The 25261-nt window shown below is 44.7% G+C and overlaps 1 long non-coding RNA gene across 1 annotated transcript; it reads left to right on the top strand.

The window, feature by feature from the left end:
- The first annotated feature begins 8031 nt into the window (after positions 1–8031).
- LOC116727814 (uncharacterized) lies at positions 8032–23723 on the top strand. The gene is made up of 3 exons (XR_004340864.1): positions 8032–8474; positions 23402–23407; positions 23712–23723. It is a non-coding gene; the product is annotated as an uncharacterized LOC116727814 (long non-coding RNA).
- Positions 23724–25261: the final 1538 nt, after the last annotated feature.

The following is a 25261-nucleotide window of genomic DNA, read 5'->3' as shown; positions in this document are numbered from 1 at the left end:
TGTTAGCATCAACAGTCCACATTTCTGAATCAGGTTGGTCTAACAGCAGTTTGCACCAATCTGACCCAAAATAGAGAAAATAAATATTTTGTTGTTTATTCAATGATTTAGCAACAGAAAAGCTTTTGGGGTTTAAAATGTTTTTATGTTGAGATGAGTTTTAATTAAAATGTGAATAATTACAACTGACTGAGTGAAAGTTCTTAATCCCAGCACTAAAATAGGGACCGACTCCATCCAGTCGTGGTTATTTCTGAAATAAAGCTGAATTCTCTGTGACCTGACAGTAGAAGACAGATCCAGAGTTTTTTTGGTGAAGAGAAGGAAACCGTTCTGCTGAGGCCGGAAGCAGAATAAACCTCCGGGTCTTAGTGAGCTGCAGCTGAAGCGGCTCCGTAACTCGGCCCGCCGTTCCTGGCAGTGAAAGAGCGACTGTCTCGCCGCCGGCCGCCTGGCTGACGCGGTCAGGTGATTACAAGGACGCCGTTGGGTTTTACAGCAGAATAACACGGCCACTGTTCGCGCTCTGCCGGAGCGGCGGGGGAGCCATTCAGATTTTAGGAAGCTGCCTGGCTGGTTCAGGGGTCAGAGGGCAAACAGAGGGGATTTATTGGAGCCATAAATTAAACCCAGATGTCTTGCCCTCCTTACCACCTTCATTTAAAATCACGTTCTTCTGCAGCCATTTCATCCTCAACACGAAGGATTTGATGAAAACATTCACGGACCGCTGAGACGCTGAGGATCCACCGCAGTGGTTGTCGGTTCGAGTCCCACTGTCCTCACAGACCCGACGGCTAAACGAGGTTTTACAACTCGACTCATCGATGTGAAAACGTCTCCAGGTTACCTCCAAAACATTCACTTAGCATATTATGAGATAACTATGGAACTTAAATTATTAAATTTAGTTAAAACACAAGATTTAAGATTAATATGAACTTAAAAAGCAAAGTTAAATATTTATATCTGTTGCAATGAACTAATTAGACTTCAGCCATGTCTGCTTTTTTTACAGGTATGATTTCTAATTTTTTTGATAAGAAAATTATGATAAATTGTCAACCACCTTTAAGTTTGACACATTTATCCGATAAGTTTGAAGCAACAGACTCAACTGATTCAATCTAAATAAGTAAACATTGTATTTTATAATCAGATCATTTAGTCAACATAAAGTCATTTTTACACTGCAAAAACACCAAATCTTACCAAGAGCAAATATTTTAGTCCACCTAAACCAACACAAAACTAATTTACAACTAACTTTGGTTTAAAGTCAAAATTCCTTAATCTAGATGAAAACGTCTGGTTTCACTGGCAGATTATTTTATGTCAACATGTGGAAAATGTTTTGTTATAAGAAAAAATCTGGAACTGGCACTGCGTTACTAGGCAACAGGCCCAGGTCGGCTGGGTTGCTAGGCAACAGCACAGCACCAGTAGATTGTGAAATAATTGAATAAGTTTTTAATCACTATTAATAAATGATTGATTTAAAACGTCGTTGAAATGTTAGTTGAAAGTTTTGTCTCATTTCACGACAGATGAATATCTGTCTGACTTACATCTGGATGTAAATCAGATTTTGTGTTTTTGCAGTGCAACTGTGTCCACACAACAACATAACTGTTAACTGCTGTCATAAACATTAATTCCTCAGAAAATGTTTAGTTTATGGGAAATATTTTCAGCTATTTGCTTTCTGCATGTTTTTAGTGACGAAACATTATCAGCCAGATAAACGCTGAAACCTCATCTTAATGTTTAGCTAATAAATGAAGATTTATCGCGCCTGTTTCTGCCTCCGTTTGGCTCCGTGCTGACAGGTCAAATGTTTCCGGCCCCCAGCGGCTCCCAGCCGCATTGAGGCGTCCTTTCAGCAGCTCTTGGGCTTTCGACCCGGCGGGTCTCCAGGGCCCTGCGGCCGGACAGAGGCGGCCTCAGAGCGGCCTGACGTTGATGAAACGCCTCCGGTGGAGCCGCGGCTCGGCGGCGCACACAGGGCCGAGTGTTGGCGCAGACCACGGGTCTGTGTGCGCCGCCGCGCCGCGTTAATCATGCTGCCGGTTCAGAACAGAGGCCGTCTGATGAGCGAGGCGTTTAATCCTGGAGACTTTCCAGCAGTTTGGACACAGAAACATTTTCTGAGAGCTGGCTGCTCTGGTTTCACTAATAAGCTCTGAGTATTTAGGAGGGCGGATGTTATGGATACAGAAAGGAGACCAAACACTGACAGATTGTTTCAGCCTGAAGGTCAAAGGTCAATCCAGTGCTGAAGCTCAGTTTGACTTCTCAGACTAATAAAATATCAGTTGCAGTTCTCTAAACCAGCCTCGGTGTTTCTGCAGTTTATGGCCGACTGTAACTTCAGCAAAGTTTATGCCGGTATCTATTTTCTCAGAGTCGTTTCCTGACCTGTTAAAATCTGCCGGGTCGTTCCTTTAAAACTCTAACAGCAATAAATATGTTGGAACAGAACACAACATGACCCAGTGATTGGCTCTCTGGGCTTTGACTGGTCCACAGCTCCTTTCTCTGATGGGCCTCTGATGCGTTTAGGAAGCAAAAGACAAAGTCTGTAGTCAAACGCTGGAGGACGAACCAGAACCAGAACCAGAACCAGAACCAGAACTCGACGGTCAGTTCTGTGTTTGATGGTAGCAGGGAGGAGGCAACAGGAAGTGAGGAAGATGCTACTTCCTGCTCCGGCCGTTCACGGCTCTGTAACGATCTGATCTGAGCCGCAGCCAGAGAGCGAATGAGAGAGAGAGAGAGAGAGCCGATAAAGCAGCAAACACACACACACTGACACGCCGCACACACACGCTCTGATATCTGTTGTAATTAAGTGCCTGTGTGTGTGCAGTGTGTGTGTGTGTTCTGCGTTTCGGCTGGTGGAAGCCAATGTGACCATTACAGAAGTTTTAATGTCTCCAGATTGGAAGATTTGTTTTGGATCTCGGTTCTGCTTCTCCATCCACAGCCAGAAAACTAAGACCACGTGTCTTCCTCCTCATCTTCATCCTCCTCATCTTCATCCTCCTCCTCTTCATCCTCCTCCTCATCTTCATCCTCCTCCTCATCTTCATCCTCCTCCTCATCTTCATCCTTCTCATCCTTCATCCTCCTCCTCCTCTTCATCCTCCTTCTCCTCATCTTCCTCCTCCTCCTCTTCATCCTCCTTCTCCTCATCTTCATCCTCCTTCTCCTCATCTTCATCTTCCTCCTCCTCCTCTTCATCCTCCTTCTCCTCATCTTCATCCTCCTTCTCCTCCTCTTCATCTTCCTCCTCCTCCTCTTCATCCTCCTTCTCCTCATCCTCCTCCTCTTCATCTTCCTCCTCCTCCTCTTCATCCTCCTTCTCCTCATCTTCATCCTCCTTCTCCTCCTCTTCATCTTCCTCCTCCTCCTCTTCATCCTCCTCCTCCTCATCTTCATCCTCCTTCTCTTCATCTTCCTCCTCTTCATCCTCCTTCTCCTCATCTTCATCCTCCTTCTCCTCCTCTTCATCTTCCTCCTCCTCCTCTTCATCCTCCTTCTCCTCATCTTCATCCTCCTCCTCCTCCTCTTCATCTTCCTCCTCCTCCTCTTCATCCTCCTTCTCCTCATCTTCATCCTCCTTCTCCTCCTCTTCATCTTCCTCCTCCTCCTCTTCATCCTCCTTCTCCTCATCTTCATCCTCCTTCTCCTCATCTCCTCTCCTCCTTCTCCTCCTCCTTCATCCTCCCCCTCATCTTCATCCTCCTCCTCTCATCTTCATCCTCCTTCTCCTCATCCTTCATCCTCCTCATCTTCCTCCTCCTCATCTTCATCCTTCTCATCTTCATCTTCCTCCTCCTCCTCTTCATCCTCCTTCTCCTCATCCTTCATCCTCCTTCTCATCTTCCTCCTCCTCCTCTTCATCCCTGCTCGCCTTCACATCTCCTCAAACTAACTAATTCTCTTACCAACAAGTTATGGTTCAGTTTCTAGTCAAAGTATCTCAGTTCATTTGAAACGAGACGAAGCAACAAACAGGATCTCCATCAATAATTCATTAATATTGATAAAGTTCTGGATCCATTGGCAGATTAGTTCATTATGAAATAATCTGCCAGTGGATCCAGAACTTTATCAATATTAATGAATTATTGACCTAAAACAAACTCCTGCTTGTGGCTGAAATGTTACTTGTACTTTAGTCTTATTTAAAGTGAACTAAGATACGTTGACTAGAAACACTTTCTGTGTTTTTGCAGTGTAAGTTGCGTTCTCGTGTGTTTTGGGCAGGTTGAACGTTACGGGCAGCTGGATTTAGACTTTAGTTCATGTTTGTCTGGCAGTTCAGGTTGTTTCAGGTGAGTTACAGTATGAGCAAGTTGACGTAAAGCTTGAGTTTTTTCTCTGTAGCTTAATGAAAGATCCTTAAAACAGGATTTGAATGCTAACTGGACCCACGACTTTTTACCCGATGCCAAAGCATAAAAAGTTTCACACTGTCGCCTTATTAAAAGAAAAACAAGTTCCACTATTTTAGAGTCATCAGTTGTTCTCCATTTTGTTGAGCAAATTTTTACTGTTGTTGATTTGCTGAAATGCCGAACAAAAGCATTTCAAGGGCCACAATTGGCCCCTGGGCCACAGTTCACCTCTGCTCCAGCAACGTCACAGATGTAGCGAAGTCGGAGAACGACTTCCTTCCAGCGGAGCGAGGAGACGCCGACTCAACCAAAGCTTTGTTTGTCTGGACACTTCAGAAAGACGCTCACACAGAGGCATCATATTAGAGTCAGGTTCAGCCTCAGAGGTCAAAGGGTAACATCCTATAGGAAGTAAACACACAAACATATCTGTCCCCCTGTTCTCATTTTTTAGCGGGCAGGAAACCCAAACTTCCAGCTCTCCTTTCTGCTCAGTAACATCTGTCACTTATTTTCAGCAGACACAGGAGATCTCTTTCCACTTGGACAGGAAATGGAGAGCAACTTAGAGCATTTATTGTGATTTCAATCTTCATAGATCTGATAAAAAACATTTCTTTCTGGTTGAAGGAAAGGTTTCAGGAGAACTAATGTTCTCCAGAAACCGTCCCGCTGCTTGGTTTTCACAGAGAGGACGGTTATACATTCCCATCTGAAAATGGTTGGACATTTTTGTGATACTTTCCCTCCAATATCTGAGATGTAACAATATTAAAACACCAAACTGTCAAAATGATTGCCGCTTAGTAATAATTAACATAATCAAATAATAAACTTCAAAATATCTGAAACATCTCATTCAACTGCATTTGGGGGTGGGGGGTGCAGGGGGGGCTAGTTGTGCTAATGCTAGCTTTTACAAACATCTAAACAAAATCGGATATATTTTTTCTTCTGTATGACACCAAGCACCAATTTTATTAGGATCTTTAACTTTTGACAATATAACTTAAACTTTCCTTTTGAAGCTAGCTCTGCTACTAAGCTAGCAGTAGCTTGTTTAAAAACACATGAAAAGCAGATTTTGTTTTCCTTTCCTTTTCTTTCTTTCTGTCATTTCCCAGCTGCAGAGAAAGGATTTCATTGGACAAAACTCTACACAACTTCCAGCAGTATGTTGACTGTCCCACCAGGGAAAACAAAATGCTGGATCTCCTGTATGCTAATGCCAAAGATGCATACAGCGCCACAGCCCTGCCCCCACTTGGCAGGTCGGACCACATCTTGGTAAGGATGACTCCCAAGTATGTCCCCTTAGTGAGTAGGCAGCCTGTGAGCATCAGGACGGTGAGGAGGTGGACACAGGAGGCAGCTGAGGCACTGCAGGACTGCTTTGGGTCGACAGACTGGGATGTGCTCTGTGGGCCTCATGGGGAGGACATCGACAACATGTCTGACTGCATCACAGACTACATCAGATTCTGTGAGGACACTGTCATGCCAGCCTGGACCGTGCGCTGCTTCTCCAACAACAAACCCTGGATTACCAGTGACCTGAAGGCACTTCTAAACAAAAAGAAGATGGCTTTCAGGTCTGGAGATAAGGAGGAGCAGAGGAGAGTCCAGCGTGAACTCAGAGAGACACTGAGGACATGCAAGGACAACTACAGGAGGAAGCTTGAGTCCAAACTCAAGCAGAACAGTGTGAGAGATGTGTGGAAAGGAATGAAGAACATCACTGGGTTGAAGGGGAAAGACACACAGACATCTGGGAGCCTGGATAGAGCAAACCAGTTCAACCAGTTTTTCAACAGGTTTAGCTCACCTCCTGCTACTCCCCTACCACCACCAGCCCCCCACACATCCACACTGCCCCAAGTTGTTCAAACCACCTACCGGCATTCTCCTGCACACCACCTCTCCTTCAGAAGACATCTTCACGGCCACTGAAGACCAAAGGGGAAGTGGTGGAGGATTACAAATACCTGGGAGTTGTAATCGGCAACAGACTGGACTGGGCATCTAACACTGACGCTGTGTGCAGGAAGGGGATGAGCAGACTCTATTTTTTAAGGAAGCTGAGATCCTTCAAAGTGTGCAGCAAGATGTTGGAGACCTTTTATCACAGTGTTGTTGCCGATGCCATCTTCTTTGCTGCTGTGTGTTGGGGAAGCAGCATCAGAGCCAGCGACTCTAATAGACTGGACAAAATCATCAGGAAAGCTGGCTCTGTACTGGGACTAAGGCTGGAGTCCCTGGAAACTGTGGTGGAGAGGAGGACACTGAAGAAGGTTCTGTCTATTATGGACAATAAACAGCACCCTCTCCACCACATAGTGGACAGACAGCGGAGCACCTTCTCACATAGGCTGCTCCAGCTCCGCTGTCGTAGGGACAGATACAGGAAATCCTTCCTGCCACAGGCCATCTCACTGTACAATAAAAGCTAAATCATTGTTCTGCACTAATCAGTCCGATTTTGCACAACTGCACTGTGGCACACTTGCTGTACATATATTTACAGATACATATCTGCATTTTTTTGAATCTTTGCAAGGACTGCTCTAGGTTGCTTTTTATGTTGGCAGCATTTCATGTTTTTACAATTTATAGCATTTTATATTTTATTTTATCTACAACTACTACTCAGTAGTAGTTGTTATTGTGTCTTGTCTCTATGCTGTAACTGCGAAGTAATTTCCCTGCTGGGATGAATAAAGTACTTCTATTCTATTCTATTTTTATTTCTGTCCTGTTCTGTTTTAAAGCTCACATTTACAGCTAACACCCTTTGTTTGTTTGCAGCTGCTTGTGTAACTTTACTGTTAAGCTGTCATTTTTTTTGACCCACCACAAGGCGAGCCGGTTAAGGAGCCGTAGTTTGTCACAGGGAACCAATTTTTAAAGCATCAAGGCTCCTTTAAACATACTGCAGCTTTGATTTGCTCCCACATCTCACTTCCTGTGTGTCTGAAGAGCGTGATAAAGCTCGGTCAGCACGCTGGCTGCAGGCTGGGGCCGATAACGGCCTGGAGGGCCACATCACAGAAACATGCGCCTTAGATAAGCCGGCCTGTTGTGGCAGCTGCAGACGATCAGAGATCCCAGGCTGGCAGCAGCTGCTGGACTCCAAACACACAAGGAGACATCAGCACCGCGTCTTCTGATGAGACGCTTTGCTGTCAAAAGCTGCTAAATTCAGACCTTTAATCAGTTTGTTACACTTAATGGGAAAGCTCATATTGATATAGTTTGCTTTTATCAAATAAAATGTCTGTTTTTATTAGTTTGGACTCTTTATTTGATAAATCATAAATTAACTGGATAAAATATACAACAAACTCACTGCTTTTAAAAACACAAAATCTTAGCAAGTATTTCTGGTTGAGTTATAGTGGAAATGTTTTGTAGACTTGAAATAAGAAACTTAACTTTCATCAAAATATAAGAAAGTATTTGGTAACACTTTAATTGTCGGGTTGTGCATAAGACCGTCATGATACCGTCATAAACATAAATATTTATGACTGTTGTCATAAAGTGTGATTTGGTAAATCATGATACTTTTAATGCAAAATTGACATTATTCAAAATGTCTTTTCTATAACAACTTGACATTAACCAAGAATCATCATCTGTCATAAATATGTCATAATAATGTCATGAAGTGTTATTACACTGTCAAAAGCTTTTACAAAACAGTAATTAATATTTCCCCCTATCTGAAATAAAGCAGAACAAGTAGGACCAACAATAAAGATTTCATTAAGCTTTATTACACTGTCAAATGATTTAATAACAGAGTCATTAATATTAACTCTTACCTCACACTGAACTACTTATAACTACCATCAGAGCTGTAGAACAAACTCTTTGTACATTGGAATAAAACAAAAGATTACTTCTTCAAACAGAGGTTTTAACTTCTGGTCAGTATATTGTAACTCTGAAATACTGATTGAGAAATTAAAACAGAATGAATTATTCTTTAACTGAAGGAAATCAGTTCTTTCAACAGTCCTAACATTTTTGCTCTGATCATGTCAGCCATCTCCTTCGTTATAGTCTAACGTCTTCATGTCCAGGAAGCAGAGCTTTGAAGGAAATGCTCAGAAATTATAGCTGTTCTTGCTATAGTTAATCATGGTGAATTCAAACTTGGTGAATCTCTTCAGGACATTCTCACAGTGGGTGAAGACTCAATCCACTGAGGTCACTTCAAAAACCAATAAACAAAAAACAATGTGATCTTAATTCAGAATTTATTTAAATACCATTTTAAAAATGTCCCTTGCTGCAAACTGTCAGGATGGTAGACTGGCAGACAAATGTCTAGTTAGCATGACTGGTTGTTATAAAGTGCAATTATTAATACAATTAGCATAATGACTAGAGCTGAACAAAATTATTCTGAATATTTGTTTGGCAGAAATTCATACAGCCTGTTATTCAGATTGCATCATTTAATGTATAGATTTAGGATCTTTTCACTTAATGAGCATTTGAAATTATTTCCAACCAGATACTCTGGCTTATGGATGTTTGCAAGAAGTTTATTAAATAAATAGATTAAACACCAGTTTTTCATTTGACAACAATTAGTTCTCTAAAATGTAACTTGTTAACTGGTGGATGTTGATTCCTGCTCCCCCTTCACCTGGAGAAAATAGTAACACAAAAATAACTTACCTAATTTCCTTGGGGATATTTCATCTGCTTCTTCCTCTGGTGGCTGGTCCTCATCATCATCCTCCACACCTGTAGCTCGTCTTCATTAGCAGCCTTTGCCCCCCACCATGTGTCCTTAGGCTGAAACGGGTCTTTATGTGGATAAAGTTGCCAAAGCAAAGAACACAAGCACCATGTTGCATCAGCCAAGTTGCTAAATAAAACACATAAAGGATAACTTTGACTAACATATTAGCTTTAAATTTGTCAGATTAAAATTAGAGGGAAAAAACTTATTTACCTGCCTATAAAATATGTTTAATATTAAGGGCTAACGTTACAGTAATGTAGTTTAATAACTTTAGCTAACATTAACTTAAAGCAAGGTAGCATTAGCTTGAATGGCTCATAGCTAACATTATAAAGAAAGAAACATAGTCAATGTTATTTTCTCAAAGAAAATGTAAAGTTAATAAGAAACATACCTCAGATGTATTAGGTGTCAAACTTCAGCTTCTTTTTAAACAGCAGGTCTGGCCGTTATAACTTGTGTTAGTTTGGCCAAGATGCACAAGATGGAAGATTTCTTCTTCACCAACACACTGCACGCCTATTCGTGCACTGCTGCCTCCCACTGGTGGAGATGGTGTACTGCACTACTTAAAACAGCCTGAAATAATGTTTCAAATGTAAAGTTCATAAGTGCTTTGCAGACATCTTGCTGTAAAACTTTAGGATCAATTAAATTAAGAAATGTAAGACATAAAGCTACATAATTTTTTAAAATTTAATCGGTAATTCTTTTATAACAAATTTACGTAAGATGATGATTCTTGGTTAATGTCAAGTTGTCATAACAAAGACATTATGAATAATGTCAACTTTGTATTAAAAGTGTCATTATTTAGTGAATTACACTATATGACAACAGTCATAATTCATGAAGACTTATTCGTTTTTATGACAGGTGTCATGTCAGTCTTATGCACAACCCGTCAAATAAAGTGTTACTGATTATTTTCAGTCAATAATTTCTTAATGTTGATGAAAAGGTTGTGGTTCCACCAGCAGATTATTTCACTTATGATGTTTTTCCTATTAAAGTGAAATAATCTGCTGGTAGAACTGGTACCGGGTTGCTAGTCATGGGCTTGACTGGGGTTGCTAGGTAACGGGCAGGCTTGACGGGGTTGCTAGGTAACGGTGCAGTGCCATAGATTGTGAAATAATCTGCCAGTGGATCCAGAACTTTTTGAATTGATATTAAGGAATTATTGGCTTAAAGCAAACTCCTAAATTGTACTGAAACGTTGTTTGTAAGTTAGTTTTGTTTTATTTCAAGTGAACTAAGATATTTACAGTGAAACTTGACAAAAATATGTGGTAAGATTTAGTGTTTTTACAGTGTCCGTGTCATTCAGGGTGACTCTAGTTTATACAGAACTTCCACGCAGTCTGGAAAAGTCTGGAAATGTACGTTTGTTTGTCATTTTCCAGATCAAATGTGCATCATTTCCATTTTCCAACAGAAAACTTTCATCCAATGTAAAGAGAAGGAAAAACCTTCATAGAAATATGGTCAGACTGAAATATTTGTTACTCATAACCATTTGGTGAAGAAGGAAGTTGCTCTCAGTGTCTTCAGAAGTTTTTGTGTGGTTTCCTTCAGTGGTTCTTGGTGCAGCGCCCCCACAGGCCAGGAGGGGAACAGGTTGGTCAGAGGGTTTGGTTGGTTCTACCAGACCATCAGGAGGAAAACATCCTGAGGGTTAGCATTTTAAAAACTTTGTATTGTTATGAAATCCTGCAGAGTGAATTAATAAGTTTTAATCCTGCTGAGTTTCTCATATAATTGTTGCTGTCAAGCAGCAAAGGCTCCTCTGGCTGTTTGCTTTGACGGATGAATTATCCTGTCAGCTTTGATCTCCTGACGTCAGGAGTCTGATTGGAAAATCGAGCTGTAAGCAGCGACGCTCCAAGTGTTTCATCTGATCTCCAGATCCCAGACAAACATCGGCGTCACATAACCACAGCCTGCTAGGAACGGGCAAGTTGTCACAAAACAGGCCAAAATTAATCTACCAGGAAAACCCAAAGTACAGAAAATACAAACAAAAGTCATCAACAGGCTTTGCACATTTTAGTATTAAACTCTGAATAAATGTTGTTTTTACATAAAGAATTTACATAGACATATTTCTCAACTCCTCTCACTGAATATGAGGTTTGCTGGCAAAAGTTTTACATATTGTTCAGTTTAAATATTCCAATAAAAGCAACATCACCAGGATTATTTCACCCAAACTCATCATTAACTACTTTGAATAACTACTGCTTCTCCACATTATTTAACCTTCTACACAATTTCATAGAAACTCAAATTTGCAAATCAGGAAGAATCTGATCTAAACCATCAGGTTCGTTTGAGATGGCGCCGATGGAAACAGGACCTGCTTCATAAAACATCAAATTTTGCTGAGAATGTCTTTCTGTACCTGCTTTCCAGTTGCTTTGCGGCAGACTTTATTGGCAGGAAAGTTGAGTAATGACGTCACCTGAAACCCCAGCGCGCGGCGCGGCCATGTGGAGACCTGCTGTTATCGTCCTGCAGAGAAACGTACCGACAGTTCAGGCTCCTTCAGACAGAAAATGCAGCGCCAGCGGAGCCAGACGTCCATCTGAAGCACTGCCGGCCGCTGGGAGCCTCGGACTCTCAGAACCAGGACAAACAGCAACCTGATCCAAGATTACTTCATTATCAATATTATTTATTATTCAATAATAGCACTGCTTTGGTCCAACGCAAACGCCTCAATGAACCGCCACAATGCGAATTAACACCAGCTCAGGTTAATCTGCTCTAATCCAGCTCCGGTCCGCTCTAAACCAGCTCTTTTCCGCTCTAATCCAGCTCCGGTCCGCTCTAATCCAGCTCCGTTCCGCTCTAATCCAGCTCCTTTCCGCTCTAATCCAGCTCCTTTCCGCTCTAATCCAGCTCCGGTCCGCTCTAATCCACCTCCGGTCCGCTCTAATCCACCTCCGTTCCGCTCTAATCCACCTCCGTTCCGCTCTAATCCACCTCCGTTCCGCTCTAATCCACCTCCGGTCCGCTCTAATCCACCTCCGGTCCGCTCTAATCCACCTCCGTTCCGCTCTAATCCACCTCCGTTCCGCTCTAATCCACCTCCGGTCCGCTCTAATCCACCTCCGGTCCGCTCTAATCCACCTCCGTTCCGCTCTAATCCACCTCCGTTCCGCTCTAATCCACCTCCGGTCCGCTCTAATCCAGCTCCTTTCCGCTCTAATCCAGCTCCGGTCCGCTCTAATCCAGCTCCGTTCCGCTCTAATCCACCTCCGGTCCGCTCTAATCCACCTCCGGTCCGCTCTAATCCAGCTCCGTTCCGCTCTAATCCAGCTCCGGTCCGCTCTAATCCACCTCCGGTCCGCTCTAATCCAGCTCCGTTCCGCTCTAATCCAGCTCCGGTCCGCTCTAATCCACCTCCGGTCCGCTCTAATCCAGCTCCGTTCCGCTCTAATCCACCTCCGGTCCGCTCTAATCCAGCTCCGGTCCGCTCTAATCCACCTCCGGTCCGCTCTAATCCACCTCCGGTCCGCTCTAATCCAGCTCCGTTCCGCTCTAATCCACCTCCGGTCCGCTCTAATCCAGCTCCGTTCCGCTCTAATCCACCTCTGGTCTGCTCTAATCCACCTCCGGTCCGCTCTAATCCAGCTCCTTTCCGCTCTAATCCAGCTCCGGTCCGCTCTAATCCAGCTCCGGTCCGCTCTAATCCAGCTCCGGTCCGCTCTAATCCACCTCCGGTCCGCTCTAATCCAGCTCCTTTCCGCTCTAATCCAGCTCCGGTCCGCTCTAATCCACCTCCGGTCCGCTCTAATCCAGCTCCAGTCTGCTCTAATCCAGCTCCGGTCCGCTCTAATCCAGCTCCGTTCCTCTCTAATCCACCTCCGGTCCGCTCTAATCCACCTCCGGTCCGCTCTAATCCAGCTCCTTTCCGCTCTAATCCAGCTCCGGTCCGCTCTAATCCAGCTCTGGTCCGCTCTAATCCACCTCTGGTCCGCTCTAATCCAGCTCCGGTCCGCTCTAATCCACCTCCGGTCCGCTCTAATCCACCTCCGGTCCGCTCTAATCCAGCTCCAGTCTGCTCTAATCCAGCTCCAGGGTGGAAATTCACTCTTTTTACTTTGTAATTCTAATATCCGTAATAATTTTTGTCTGATAATGCATAAACAATTTAAACATTTCTGATCCTGAGTAATGTTCTTTTTTTAGTGGCACTAATCTTCTTCCATATACTTTTCATATCTTCATTTGAAATTGTCTGATATTAAAATTTGTTTGAGTAGCAGAAACATTTATCTGCAACAACAAACCAAAACCAGACGATTTCTGCAGATGGTAGCGAGAAACGCCATAAAACGAGAGCAGCAGGCAGGAATCGGCGGAGCCTGACAAATGTCTCGGTCTTTGTGTGAAAGAGAGAGCGGACAGACGGACCGACAGGCGGGCGGACGGAGCAAACCAAACCAAACTCCAGAGGCGCTGTTGGTGGAAAATGTCCGTCAGAGGAACTGGGTGAACGGGAGCCGCCACTGGGATGATCCCTGAGGCCGGTCGTCATGGCGACAAAAACATCAGACTACGGCGTGTTAGTGAACCTTCAGGAAAATGAACATGAACACCTGATCAACATCTACAGCTTCACTCGTCTCTGCTGAGGTCAAAGTTCATGATTCAGCAAAAAGAAAGAAACTCAAATGTGAAAAAAGCCTCAATGAGCCCAAAGACTTTTGGACACAAATGAGAAAAGTAAAACTTTCTGCAGTTTGTTGCATCAAACACATTATTCATAAAAAACCAGGGGATATCGCAAACTTTTATTATTATTGTCTGGCAAGTTTAAAATCTTTTATTTGTGGGGAACGCCGGTCTGATTGGGGGAGACGCCGTTTGAACGAAGATCTGATCTGTCTCAATTTATTTCCTCCTAAACAGAAACAGTCCAGGACGCCGAGCTAACTCACATCTTTACCAAAAACAAACATGTTCAATGGCAGAAAATAACTGATGGTGCAACAGTAGTGAATAAATGTTAGCAAGTGTTGGTTTTTCCATGAGCAGCGTGTTTTTTCTCCATGTGTGGCCGCAGACTGCTGGATAAATGCTTGTGGCCGTCTGCTGAATGTTTGCGCTGATTCATAACCGACTCGTTCAACTCAACAAATTATCTTTTACAGCTTTAAATGAGTATTTAATATCCAGCCTGTAATTAAAATGACTTTGGATTCCCCCAAACAGTGTTCAATAGTTATGCAGCATAAACAGTTTGGACTGTTAATAATGTATATTAGTATAGTTTCCAGAAAGGCCGAAGCTAAAGGCGCTAAAATAAGTTAAGGCACCAATTACTACTGCACAGTGTTAATGGGAACACAGGAGCCACTCTGGAAACTTCCTGCTGTTTTCCACGTAGACATGACAGAAACATGATCGTCTTCACACAAAAGAAATGTCAAATAAAAAGACAGAGCAGCAGAAACGGAGTGGGAAATAAAAAACAACGTTCGCTCATACTTGATTCAGATTTTTTGCTAAAATCCAGTTTTGTTTTTTCATGACAAATTAAACCATAATCAGATTTCTGATTATGACCCGTAGAAGAAGAAGGGCCGTCACGCGGCAGCGCTCCGTTTACTGAAGCAACGATGGACGAAACGTTTATGGATCGATTTAAAGTTTATTCACCAACAAGAGGAGGAAGCTGATCAAAAGAAAACACCACTAATAAAATTAAACTTTTGTTTAGGACTGACTGACTGCATCAGAACCAGGAGTTGTGGGTTCGAGACACAGACTTTTCATCATTTCATAATTATAACTTTCATCCTTATTTGACCCGTCTGTTAAGAAGCAATAGGGTTTTCTGTAATGTTTGAATTCTAGAGTCTGTTTATGATCCTTTGTCTGTGAAATGTTTGTTACCTTTTGGGTGTGTCCTTGTAGCGGCCATCTTGGAACCCTGCTAAGGAAGAGACCTGCCTCAAACCCAGCTCTGATGGAGTTTGATTGGCTGGGGGTAAATTGAGAAGGCGGGGATAAGCAGTACACAGGAGGACTGCTGGCTGTAGCAGAGACTGACTGATGGGAAAGCTGCCATTTTGAACTCTCAGTGTAACACGTCTGACTTCTTCTGGTGCAGAAAATTATGACACATTTCTCACATTAACAAGATAAAAGTTGGATAAAAGACGACAGATACGTTCAGACTGCAGACGCTTTGAAACAATCGATCTGTAACTGAATCAGAGCCCCACCGGCACAGATCGGTTTCTTCATTGGTGAAAAAATCAGAATCGGGTGAGTAAAAGCAGACGTGGGTTCGATTTTCCTCGGCGCTTCCTGAGGGAGGGAAGCTGATGATCATCTGTGATGAACAGGAAATGGCGCGCCGCTTTAGACGCAGCGCTTCAGGTACGCCAAGCGGCTCTGCATGGTTGAGCCGAAGGGCCAAAATTGGTTCTCGTTAGCTGCGTTTCCATCAACCACATAATTTACGCTGAATGGAAAATAAGTTTGCTTAATGGAAATTTAAAAAACAAAAATCACTTTCCAATAAAAAGTTTAGGATGAGGTGGTTTTTTTGGCTGTATTGAAATTAGCGTATTTCACAAAACTGCAAAGGAAAAATGTTTTTTTCTCATCAAACGAGTCATATGATCAACAGGATGTTACTACAGGCAGAAACCACAAAGAAGACGGTGACAGGAAGAGATTAGAGGATGATGGTGCGACGTGATTTTAACGGCTTATTGCTTCAATAAACTTATAAATGTGATTTTAATGTAATTTCTTATTTAATAAAAACTGTGCAATTACAAAATTATGATTTTTCAACATTAGGAGAATGTCGACAAAGTTTTACACACATTTGTAACAAAAACGCAGCTAGAGTCGCAGTGGTGTCGTTTTGTTCCCAGCCTCACGTGGTCCATGCCTTCTTCTCCCAACTCCCAGGTGAATTTTTTCAGGTGCAATATAAATTGGAAAAAAAAAATCATAGAATACAAATTCAGTGTTATAAATTCATCATCTAAACCAAATCTGCTTCCATCTATGCAGCAGTTGTTTCACTTTTACAGCATAAAAACGCAGTGCTTACTTTTCTGAGCAACTTTAGAAGCTGATAAATTGTGGTTGTCTTCCAGTAAGGAAGAGGATTTGTGTTGCAACACAAACCAGAAAGAAAGAACAGGAAATAATGTAAAAATGTAAAAATAAAAGAAGGTAAAACAAAGGCAGTGATCAACTTCAGTTCACTGATTACAGTGAACTGTTTAAGTTTTGACCACTGCTCCAAATAAATACTTAAAATGACCAACTACAATTAGCTAAACAGCTGGAGAAAGACTCATAAATTAAAATGCATTTCAGGTTTATGTTTTCTGCAGCGCTGCTTCATCCAGGATTTCCCTCCTTATCAGTTACATCTCTGTGCTGTTTAATGAACTGAAGTATAAAATGTGCCAGCCTGGATCCAGCAGGGCTGCGTCTGCCTCAGAGCCATTTCACAGGTAATTAAAGGACATAATGGCTGCTGATCCTGGGGGAAAGTGAGTCTGAACAAACCCACACGTTTCTCATTCTTCCTTTTTATATTTAAAGGGTTTTCCAGTCATAAAGACACTTCATATTCCTTGCAACGGAAACTGACAACAGTTCCTGTTTAAAGAGAAACTATTGAACCAAAGCAAAACAACTTCACTATCAGGAGGACAAACCAAGAAGTAAACAATTTCCTTAAGAGAGATCTGCACCATGAGCCTGGAATCTGTTCGCAACGAGGAAACACGGTTCGCTACGAGACAGCACGGTTCAACACGAGACAGCACGGTTCAACACGAGACAGCACGGTTCAACACGAGACAGCACGGTTCAACACGAGACAGCACGGTTCAACACGAGACAGCACGGTTCAACACGAGACAACACGGTTCAACACGAGACAACACTGTTCAACACGAGACAGCACGGTTCAACACGAGACAGCACGGTTCAACACGAGACAGCACGGTTCAACACGAGACAGCACGGTTCAACACGAGACAGCACGGTTCAACAAGAGACAACACGGTTCAACACGAGACAACACTGTTCAACACGAGACAGCACGGTTCAACACGAGACAACACGAGACAGCACGGTTCAACACGAGACAGCACGGTTCAACACGAGACAACGGTTCGCAATGAGACAGCACTGTTCAACACGAGACAACACGGTTCAACACGAGACAACACGGTTCAACACGAGACAACACTGTTCAACACGAGACAACACGGTTCAACACGAGACAACACTGTTCAACACGAGACAGCACGGTTCAACACGAGACAGCACGGTTCAACACGAGACAACACGAGACAGCACGGTTCAACACGAGACAGCACGGTTCAACACGAGACAGCACGGTTCAACACGAGACAGCACGGTTCAACACGAGACAACACGAGACAGCACGGTTCAACACGAGACAGCACGGTTCAACACGAGACAGCACGGTTCAACACGAGACAGCACGGTTCAACACGAGACAACGGTTCGCAATGAGACAGCACGGTTCAACACGAGACAGCACGGTTCAACACGAGACAGCACGGTTCAACACGAGACAGCACGGTTCAACACGAGACAACACGGTTCAACACGAGACAACACTGTTCAACACGAGACAGCACGGTTCAACACGAGACAACACGAGACAGCACGGTTCAACACGAGACAGCACGGTTCAACACGAGACAACGGTTCGCAATGAGACAGCACTGTTCAACACGAGACAACACTGTTCAACACGAGACAGCACGGTTCAACACGAGACAACACGAGACAGCACGGTTCAACACGAGACAGCACGGTTCAACACGAGACAGCACGGTTCAACCCGAGACAACGGTTCGCAATGAGACAGCACGGTTCAACACGAGACAACACGGTTCAACACGAGACAGCACGGTTCAACACGAGACAGCACGGTTCAACACGAGACAGCACGGTTCAACACGAGACAGCACGGTTCAACACGAGACAGCACGGTTCAACACGAGACAGCACGGTTCAACACGAGACAACGGTTCGCAATGAGACAGCACGGTTCAACACGAGACAGCACGGTTCAACACGAGACAGCACGGTTCAACACGAGACAGCACGGTTCAACACGAGACAGCACGGTTCAACACGAGACAGCACGGTTCAACACGAGACAACACGGTTCGCAATGAGACAACGCGGTTCAACACGAGACAACGCGGTTCAACACGAGACAGCACGGTTCAACACGAGACAGCACGGTTCAACACGAGACAACGGTTTGCAATGAGACAGCACGGTTCAACACGAGACAGCACGGTTCGCAATGAGACAGCACCGTTCAACACGAGACAACACGGTTCAACACGAGACAACACGGTTCGCTACGAGACAGCACGGTTCAACACGAGACAACACGGTTCGCTACGAGACAGCACGGTTCAACACGAGACAACAGTTCAACACGAGACAGCACGGTTCACCACGAGACAGCACGGTTCACCACGAGACAGCACGGTTCAACACGAGACAGCACGGTTCACCACGAGACAGCACGGTTCAACACGAGACAGCACGGTTCAACACGAGACAGCACGGTTCACCACGAGACAGCACGGTTCAACACGAGACAGCACGGTTCAACACGAGACAGCACGGTTCACCACGAGACAGCACGGTTCAACACGAGACAGCACGGTTCAACACGAGACAGCACGGTTCACCACGAGACAGCACGGTTCACCACGAGACAGCACGGTTCACCACGAGACAGCACGGTTCAACACGAGACAGCACGGTTCAACACGAGACAGCACGGTTCAACACGAGACAGCACGGTTCAACACGAGACAGCACGGTTCAACACGAGACAGCACGGTTCAACACGAGACAGCACGGTTCACCACGAGACAGCACGGTTCAACACGAGACAACGCGGTTCAACACGAGACAGCACGGTTCAACACGAGACAGCACGGTTCAACACGAGACAACGGTTTGCAATGAGACAGCACGGTTCAACACGAGACAGCACGGTTCAACACGAGACAGCACGGTTCGCAATGAGACAACACGGTTCAACACGAGACAACGGTTCAACACGAGACAGCACGGTTCAACATGAGACAACACGGTTCAACACGAGACAACACGGTTCGCTACGAGACAGCACGGTTCAACACGAGACAACACGGTTCGCTACGAGACAGCACGGTTCAACACGAGACAACAGTTCAACACGAGACAGCACGGCTCACCACGAGACAGCACGGTTCACCACGAGACAGCACGGTTCAACACGAGACAGCACGGTTCAACACGAGACAGCACGGTTCACCACGAGACAGCACGGTTCAACACGAGACAGCACGGTTCAACATGAGACAGCACGGTTCACCACGAGACAGCACGGTTCAACACGAGACAGCACGGTTCAACACGAGACAGCACGGTTCAACACGAGACAGCACGGTTCAACACGAGACAGCACGGTTCACCACGAGACAGCACGGTTCACCACGAGACAGCACGGTTCAACACGAGACAGCACGGTTCAACACGAGACAGCACGGTTCACCACGAGACAGCACGGTTCAACACGAGACAGCACGGTTCAACACGAGACAGCACGGTTCACCACGAGACAGCACGGTTCACCACGAGACAGCACGGTTCAACACGAGACAGCACGGTTCAACACGAGACAGCACGGTTCACCACGAGACAGCACGGTTCAACACGAGACAGCACGGTTCAACACGAGACAGCACGGTTCAACACGAGACAGCGCGGTTCAACACGAGACAACGCGGTTCAACACGAGACAGCACGGTTCAACACGAGACAGCACGGTTCAACACGAGACAACGGTTTGCAATGAGACAGCACGGTTCAACACGAGACAGCACGGTTCAACACGAGACAGCACGGTTCGCAATGAGACAACACGGTTCAACACGAGACAACGGTTCAACACGAGACAGCACGGTTCAACACGAGACAACACGGTTCAACACGAGACAACACGGTTCAACACGAGACAGCACGGTTCAACACGAGACAACACGGTTCGCTACGAGACAGCACGGTTCAACACGAGACAACAGTTCAACACGAGACAGCACGGTTCACCACGAGACAGCACGGTTCACCACGAGACAGCACGGTTCAACACGAGACAGCACGGTTCAACACGAGACAGCACGGTTCACCACGAGACAGCACGGTTCAACACGAGACAGCACGGTTCAACACACGAGACAGCACGGTTCACCACGAGACAGCACGGTTCAACACGAGACAGCACGGTTCACCACGAGACAGCACGGTTCACCACGAGACAGCACGGTTCAACACGAGACAGCACGGTTCAACACGAGACAGCACGGTTCACCACGAGACAGCACGGTTCACCACGAGACAGCACGGTTCACCACGAGACAGCACGGTTCAACACGAGACAGCACGGTTCAACACGAGACAGCACGGTTCAACACGAGACAGCACGGTTCAACACGAGACAGCACGGTTCACCACGAGACAGCACGGTTCAACACGAGACAACGCGGTTCAACACGAGACAGCACGGTTCAACACGAGACAGCACGGTTCAACACGAGACAACGGTTTGCAATGAGACAGCACGGTTCAACACGAGACAGCACGGTTCAACACGAGACAGCACGGTTCGCAATGAGACAACACGGTTCAACACGAGACAACGGTTCAACACGAGACAGCACGGTTCAACATGAGACAACACGGTTCAACACGAGACAACACGGTTCGCTACGAGACAGCACGGTTCAACACGAGACAACACGGTTCGCTACGAGACAGCACGGTTCAACACGAGACAACAGTTCAAACACGAGACAGCACGGCTCACCACGAGACAGCACGGTTCACCACGAGACAGCACGGTTCAACACGAGACAGCACGGTTCAACACGAGACAGCACGGTTCACCACGAGGACAGCACGGTTCAACACGAGACAGCACGGTTCAACACGAGACAGCACGGTTCACCACGAGACAGCACGGTTCAACACGAGACAGCACGGTTCAACACGAGGACAGCACGGTTCAACACGAGACAGCACGGTTCAACACGAGACAGCACGGTTCACCACGAGACAGCACGGTTCACCACGAGACAGCACGGTTCAACACGAGGACAGCACGGTTCAACACGAGACAGCACGGTTCACCACGAGACAGCACGGTTCAACACGAGACAGCACGGTTCAACACGAGACAGCACGGTTCACCACGAGACAGCACGGTTCACCACGAGACAGCACGGTTCAACACGAGACAGCACGGTTCAACACGAGACAGCACGGTTCAACACGAGACAGCACGGTTCACCACGAGACAGCACGGTTCAACACGAGACAGCACGGTTCAACACGAGACAGCACGGTTCAACACGAGACAGCACGGTTCACCACGAGACAGCACGGTTCAACACGAGACAACGCGGTTCAACACGAGACAGCACGGTTCAACACGAGACAGCACGGTTCAACACGAGACAACGGTTTGCAATGAGACAGCACGGTTCAACACGAGACAGCACGGTTCAACACGAGACAGCACGGTTCGCAATGAGACAACACGGTTCAACACGAGACAACGGTTCAACACGAGACAGCACGGTTCAACACGAGACAACACGGTTCAACACGAGACAACACGGTTCAACACGAGACAGCACGGTTCAACACGGTTCGCTACGAGACAGCACGGTTCAACACGAGACAACAGTTCAACACGAGACAGCACGGTTCACCACGAGACAGCACGGTTCACCACGAGACAGCACGGTTCAACACGAGACAGCACGGTTCAACACGAGACAGCACGGTTCACCACGAGACAGCACGGTTCAACACGAGACAGCACGGTTCACCACGAGACAGCACGGTTCAACACGAGACAGCACGGTTCAACACGAGACAGCACGGTTCACCACGAGACAGCACGGTTCACCACGAGACAGCACGGTTCAACACGAGACAGCACGGTTCAACACGAGACAGCACGGTTCACCACGAGACAGCACGGTTCAACACGGTTCAACGTGACACAACACTGTACGCTATGGTTCAATACGATTCATACAAAACAATATGTTAAATGCTCCCATAATAACCGACTAAATAACTGATTCTGGTCAATCAGTTATTTAAATAATCATTCTTAGTGATCAATTGATCATACAAACTGAGAACAAGGCAGCAGCACTCTTAAATTAAGCCAAAATTTAAGGCTAAATGCCAATTTTTTTTATCAGATTATTCATCAGAATTATTAACAGAATAATTGATTACCAAAGTATTGTTGAGTTGTTGATCTAGTTTAGTCGATAAGTTTTCCTCAGCTGTAAAACACAAAGAGACGATATTTATTTGTATAAAATCAGACACATGAACAAGGAATGCAAAAGACATAATTTTGTAGCACAATAATCTTAACATGCTCAAAAAGGAGAAGGAAACTCTAATGAACTCGTCCCCTATAAACTCCTACCATGCTATTGTTTTTGTTGCTATTGTTTTTACATATAATACCTGTAAATTTTAACAGTTCTCATGGAATAATTACATTGAATCTCCACAACTTTGACACTACTGTGACTTAGATTTTTTAAAATGTTTTTTACAACATAATTTTCCACAAATAACATCTTGCAGAAAAAAACATATTTATCCTCTTAATGTTTAATGTTTTTCTTTATTTGAAATAAAAATGTTGGATATCTGGATACAAATAAATGCAAACATTTCATTTAGACTGATAAACAAACAGCCAAAATTCACTTCAAAATTCCAAAATACTTTATTGACCCTAAAGGGAAATTAAATTAAAATGTCAAACAGTTCAGATTAAACACACACGCTCTATAAAATACTTATAAAAACATAAACAACATTATTTAATGTATAAAATAGAAGCTAGGCTTTACTTTAATTAGATCAATAAGTCATTGAGCCATTAGGAATAATAAATATTCATTAAGTTAAGACAGTCCAAACATATTGTTTTAAGGTAAATGACCTTCCTGCTCAAATTAAATGCTTAAACACACAAAAGTTTAAAGTATTCTCACTAAGTTTTATGGATTTTAGCAAATAGAAATAATTTTGCTAGTTCTCTAAACAAGACGTTTATAGTGATTTAACTTCAAACAGTGAGAGAATAATGTGTGTGTTTTATTAGCCTCTGGTTTTCTACATTAATCAAACATTAGTTTGATGAAAACCTGAGTTTGAACTTGAAGCTGAAACATTTGGTGATGAACTCAGCCCGTCCTCCGCTGCGCTGACGGAGCGCTACGCTAGCCTCTCACCATAAACCGGCGACAAAATAGCAGCTCTAATTGTTGAGTTTAACGCCTGGTGATTACAGCGGCTCGTAAAACTTCCTCCGCTGCTCTGAGGCCACACAGGGCGCCGAGCAGAGGCTCCTTTTTAACGCCGTTTCTTTATTTTACAGCCAAAGCCAGGAGGAGAGGCCTGCTCTCATTTAGCTAACAGAGACCAATAAACTCACAGAGATTTAGATTAATTGAGCTTTTACAGCCAGAGGAGGCGGCGGCCCATCAGCTGAGCTCCACTTTGAACTTCTGGCCTCTTAATGGAAACCAAAGCCTGCCAGAGACAGCCGGCGTTTTGTTTCTGTTCATTAAAACAAGCTTTGTTGTGCCTGGCCACAGGCTGAGGTATCGCGCTTTGATTAGCAGCAGAGAGCAAAACTCGTTCGGGATTTAACAGCAGGTTCCTGCCAACAATCAGGAGAAAACGCAGAAACCACAGCTTTTTATTTACACCCTGATTTTCTCTTTTCAGATGAGATTCTACAGGATTTATGGTCCAACTTGATCATTTTGTTTGCATGAATCTAGAGGGAAGCAAAGCGTCCATCTTCTCATTTGGTTTTATTCTTATTTATCCGATAAATAAACGTTCTGCAGCTGATAGAAGGATCCGCAGGCTCAGGTCAGAGGTCAGGCTGATCTCTAGTTTCCACAGAATCTGACTCTGGATTCACCAGAAGCAGCTGCAACCAGATAAAGACTGGATTCAAAGGAAGTCAGTGTTTCAGCAGCTTTGCAGTTTTATGAGTTATTGTTCCAGTTTTATCTCCGAACCAGAAACAATAAAACCACCAGAGACCCGATTGGGTCGGTTCCTGATTACACAACACTTCACTCTGAGGAAGAGGAGAAGATGAAGGAAGAAGAGGAAGAGTTTTCACAAAGTGAGCCGAATGGGAGATTTCTGCAGATCCAGAGGAACATCACAGGTTTTCCTCTCAGTTGGATCAGAAACAAGCAGAGCTCAAGTTTGAGACGTTCAGAGTTTAGTTGGGCGTTATCAATGCAACCATAACCTTCCTCCTCCTCCTCCTCCTCCTCCTCCTCCTCCTCCTCCTCCTCTTCCTCCTCCTCCTCACTAATCGGGTCTCAGGTCTGAAGATGCTTTTTCATGAAGCTGCGGCTGCTGGAGCCTCATTGTTGTGCTAATCAGGCACAGATGTGGAAACTCCGACTGCGGAAAATCATCCGAGCAGTTCTGACAGCAGACGCCTCTCGGGGACTGGGACGGGACGCGGGACGGGACACGGGATGGGACACAGGACGGGACACGAGACAGGACAGGGGCGCGGGACGGGACAGGGCGCGGGCCGTTGGGCCTGCAGGAAGCGCTGCGGTCCATTGCAGATATGAACAAACTGCTTTTTGAAATTTGGCCTCTGGAAAATAAAGAATTTCTCAAACATAAAAGAATCAAAGTAAATCTGCAGGTTTGATTCTGACGAGGGAAAAATAATATTATAGTTTGGTTAGTTTTGGTTTATTTCAAACCTACTGAGATATTTACACTGGAAACTAGACAGAAAATACTTGGTAAGATTTTGTGTTTTTACAGTGTGCAGCACTAAATAAACACTGAAGTATAAAACGGCTCTTCTATAACTTTAGAAAAATCTACAGGTTTCAGTGACAAACTGGGAAAAACATTCCAGTGACAAAAATTAAGAATTTGCAAATCAGAAAAAAAATATTCCTCAGTTTTT

Source organism: Xiphophorus hellerii, chromosome 11, assembly GCF_003331165.1.
Source record: "Xiphophorus hellerii strain 12219 chromosome 11, Xiphophorus_hellerii-4.1, whole genome shotgun sequence".
NCBI lineage: Eukaryota > Metazoa > Chordata > Actinopteri > Cyprinodontiformes > Poeciliidae > Xiphophorus > Xiphophorus hellerii.
Note: the sequence above shows the minus strand (reverse complement) of the source record. Positions and strands in the feature narration are given on the sequence as shown.